Here is a 4,722-nt window from a genome sequence, read left to right on the forward strand (position 1 = left end):
CTTCTAATCTGGCGAAAGTGTTTTTAATACTGAATTTTCCAAATAGGAAGATGATAACCCATTCACTTATGACGAAGCGATGTAGAGTGCTAATTCCAAACTCTAAAAAATAACTATGAAAGTTTAGATGGATTCTATGGTCTCTAACTCAATGTGGCAACTTGTAGACTTATTGGAATGGATAACAGACATAGGGTGTAAGTGGATCTAAAAGAGGAAAAGAAATGCGGATAAAAAATTGGAAAATTATAAGGCTAGATTTGTAGCAAAAGATTATACTTAGAAAGAAGGCATCGATTACAAAAAAAACCTTCTCTCTGGTTGTCATGGTCAAGTCAATCTGTATACTGCTATCTATTGTGGTGGCTCTCGATTACAAGATCTAGCAAATGGATGTCAAGATAGTATTTTTGAATGGTTACCTTGAAGAGAGCATGTAACACCCCGAATTTAGGCTTAGAAGTATTGGGCCTTGAGTGTGGGTTCGTAAGGAGGTTTTATATAGGTATTTAATTGTGCAATGAAATGACACAATTAAATGTTTGCTTTAGTGGTTAATGGCTTTGTGAAGTGTTAAAGAAATCTTGGGTTCAAACTTGGGCTTTAGCAAAAAAATTTTGGTATTAAGTGAAAAAAAAACCTTGATGCTTGGATGAGGGTTTTTAAATTATTGTGTTAAATAAATGACACAAGGAAGCTTGTAGTCTAGTGGTTGTGGCGTCATTAAGGTTGTATGGGAGCACAGGTTCAAGCCTTGGCTCTTGCAATTTATTTTGGGTTTTTAAAGGAACACGGACTTTGGCCTTTAGACCTTATAATTAATTGGGGATAAAATATGACACAAAAAGCCTTGTGGCTTAGTGGCAAGTAGCATGTGGAGCATTTAAGGGGAGGCATAGGTTCGAATCCCATGGCAAGCAAGGAGCATTTATTTTGCTAACAGGGGGCGGCAAGAGTTGGTGTTGAATTTAAACTCTAATGTTGGAGGGATCCCACATCGGGAAGCTAACATAAGAGTGGATGCGAAGCTGGCTTTAAATAGAGAGAACCATGAGGAGAGTAGAGGTACCTTTCTTGGCTGATCCCTTTCGCTGTATGGCGTGCCCGTTTGGGTTGGGCGTCGGCTAAGAGTGGTTGGACCGTGGATTAACTCCAGTCTCCTATCAGGTGTGTATTTCTTACTACTCTAGCTGTAGGATGGCTACTTCGGGCCGTGATGGGCTGAAAGGGGTCATGTGGGCCTACGGGCCCAATTGGATAAGTTATTTGATTGTGTAGTAAATATTGGGCTAGGCTAGGTGAATCTCATATTTGTGGCTAGATTTGGGCTAAAAGGGCCACACTAGCATGTGGGCCCATTTGGGCCGAGAATAGGCTTTAGGCCCATTCGTATTGTTATCCATGTTTAGAATACTTTAGTTTACCAATTACTGAAATGCCCTCGATTTGTAAAATTACCGTTTTACCCTCGATTTACAGAATTACCGTTTTACCCTTAGTTTACAGAATTACTATTTTACCCCCGATTTACGAATTACCATTTTACCCCGATTTACATAATTACCGTTTTACCCTGATTTACATAATTATCGTTTTACCTCGACTTACGAAATTACCGTTTTACCCTAATTTACATAATTACCGTTTTACCTGATTTACATAATTATCGTTTTACCCTCGACTTACGAATTACTGTTTTACCCTAATTTACATAATTCTTGTTTTACCCTCGATTTACATAATTATCATTTTACCTTGATTTGAAATTCTTGTTTTACCTCGATTTACAAAATTACTAAAATACCCTTAGTTTGTAAAATTACCAAAATACCCCTAGTTTGTAAAATTACCAAAATACCCTTGGTTTGTGAAATTACCGAAATACCTTTAATTTGTAAAATTACCAAAATACCCCTAATTTACAAAGTTACAGAAATACCCTTGACTTTCTAAAAATTATAGAAATACCATTGGTTTACAAAATTACTGAAATACCCTTAGTTTGTAGATTTACCAAAACACCCTTGTAGGATGAAATGACTAAAATACCCCTATTAGGTAAAGTGACCGTAAAGCCCCTGTAGGGTAAAGTGACCGTGATACCCCTGTATGGTAAAATGACGAATATGCCCTTATGTTCCGTATGACTGATGTGCTTAGGATTTACATATATTAATATTGGATTAGTTAAGTTTGAGTGACAGGTGGTGGTTATCGTAGGCGATTGACTTTGGAAATGTTTCAACTTCAACCCGTAATAGGTGTGTACTAACGCTCGTAATAGCTTAGATTAATATTTCTTTGAAAAGTGAAAGCTTCATACTTTAGTGATTAGGAATTAATATTTAGATCTATTTTCTCGCATGTTTAAGTTGGATTCTACAATGATATGGGGTAGGAAGGTATTTGGAACGTTCTTCAACGAGTAGCTCTCTTGGTAAGTATTCGAACCTTCTTTCCATTTGTATCTTGTGGTTTAAGAAAAGCTGAAAACCCCTCTGTCGACTAAGGCTAAAAGGGTTTTTGGTGTTATTTGGTTTGTTGGTGCTAGTGAGGATTAAAGGCTACCGATCGAGGAGTGTGTGAAAAGCTTGGATCATCGGAGTGACTAAATCTAGTCATCAACTTCGGCAAAGGTATGAACCCAAGGGCCATTGTGGATGGTGGCCGAATGTGTAAGTGATGATAATAGGTAGTTTTCGATTTGGTTTAATATTAACATGGTCTAATCTATAAGTGGTTGATTATAGGAGAAATCGCATAGGAGATCTCGTCAAGGAATATCGCAAATCAGGTGTGTAACGAACCCTTTTCATAGCTTAAAGCGATAAAATGTTAGAAAAGCCAAATCTTTGAAATTCGGCATTTCGAGGACTTGTGAGCAATGACGCTCACTAGTTAGTTAGAATCGATGAGACGATGATCGAGAATGATGGAAACGGTAAGAATGTGATTTTGGCGTTCTTGGTAAGTTGGGCCTCGAGGGTCAAGTGGGGCCCATTGGGCTTTCGGGCCCATTTGGGAAAAAATTTGGTAGAAAACGAAATCATTATATGGCATGATAAGACTGTTAAAACCGTTATGGAATATAGGCTAAATGGGCCTAGATGACGAAATTGGCTAAGTAGGGCCCATTAGGGTTTTAGGCCCAATAACTCGATTTCGCTAAAAATGGGCCGAATCACTTGTTTGCACCCATGGATTGTTAGTAATCGTTAATGAACATGGAAACCCTAATTTTGGTAAAATTATGAGATTACCCTTATACCATGAAAATGACCGTTTTGCCCCTAGGTAAAATGACCATTATACCCCTAGGGTTTATGTATGATTTTAATACATGGGATTTTGATAAATATGGTATGTATGAGATGCACATGACATGTATGATATGCACATGATATGTATGATATGCACATGATGTAATCATAACGCATTGGGTTGGGTTTTATATGGATGGAGGAAGTGCAAAAGGGCTTATGCCCTAGTTATTAAAGGGCTTATGCCCCGCTTATTAAAGGGCTTATGCCCTGACTATCAAAAGGGCTTATGCCCCGATTATCAAAAGGGCTTATGCCCCGATTATTAAAGGGCTTATGCCCGATGATCAAAAGGGCTTACGCCCGATTATTAAAGGGTTTTGCCCAGTTATTAAAAGAGGCAAGGCCTCGATTATATGATAAAGCACTATCTTTGCCGGTGGAGAGTTATGGCGGGGTGGGTCGAGTTAATCCCACATGGTGTGCTGGTTGGTGCGGGTGGAGAGTAGCGGATGGTGGGTTGAGTAGTCTCCCAAATGGGTTTGCATACATTCATTGGTATTTCATGTGATATTGAAATGGGCTTGCATTCTTTCATTGACATTATATGTGATATTGAAATGGGCCTATGGGCCATACCGTTTACAGTAAAGGCTTCAGCCCAGTAATATGAAATATGAAAAGGTTTCGGCCCAGTGTTATGAATTATGAAAAGGGCTATGGTCCAGTACATGTTTGAGATTGGATTTGGGCTTAGACCCAACAGGCTGCTATTGTTTTGGGCTCTGAAGGGGGCTTGTTGCACACTGAGTTTCCAAACTCACCCCCTTTCCTTAACCTTGCAGGTGAGCCTTAATATGGGGACTTAGGCCGGAGGGGATTCAGAGTGGCCACGGTGATCGCTTTTGGACCTTTAAATAAGCATTGGTTTTTATTTAATTTCCTTTAATTATTATTTATTTTTGGGATGTAATAAGGCCATTTTTAACTTTTCTTTTATTTCTTCTCGAGATTATTTTATTCTTAATAACTTTAAAATTGGTTGATAATTGTTCAAATGGGCTAGACTTAGGACGTGTTTTCAAAGCGATACTTGTTTTCAAAATATCTCAACACCACGATTAATCGATTTATCAAAGACGTCCACTTAAACAAATTTAAACTCGATATAACAAAGTGTGGCTATGGTTGTGGGCATGTCTAGGATTGGATCCAATCAAAAAGCTTGGTACGTAAGCAGCCTTCATGGCTCACCTCCTCTATCTCGGATACCTACCTGGTGCCCAGCTTCCATACACTTTGTTAACTCAACAAAATATATGGTTTTAAAACACTAAAAACGGAACGTGGGTTTTTAACTCCGATGTGGCACGTCAGATTCGGTCATAACGTCTGGGCCGAGTTTGGGGTGTTACAGAGCATATATATGATACAACCACACCAAATATATAACTAAAGGAAA

At 38.5% G+C, this 4,722-nt stretch overlaps 1 long non-coding RNA gene across 1 annotated transcript; it reads left to right on the top strand.

Annotated features, from left to right (window-relative positions):
- Positions 1 to 2,547: 2,547 nt before the first annotated feature.
- Positions 2,548 to 4,309, top strand: LOC128293944 (uncharacterized). The gene is made up of 3 exons (XR_008284103.1): positions 2,548 to 2,636; positions 2,751 to 2,794; positions 4,106 to 4,309. It is a non-coding gene; the product is annotated as an uncharacterized LOC128293944 (long non-coding RNA).
- Positions 4,310 to 4,722: the final 413 nt, after the last annotated feature.

This window comes from Gossypium arboreum, chromosome 6 (assembly GCF_025698485.1).
Source record: "Gossypium arboreum isolate Shixiya-1 chromosome 6, ASM2569848v2, whole genome shotgun sequence".
Lineage (NCBI taxonomy): Eukaryota > Viridiplantae > Streptophyta > Magnoliopsida > Malvales > Malvaceae > Gossypium > Gossypium arboreum.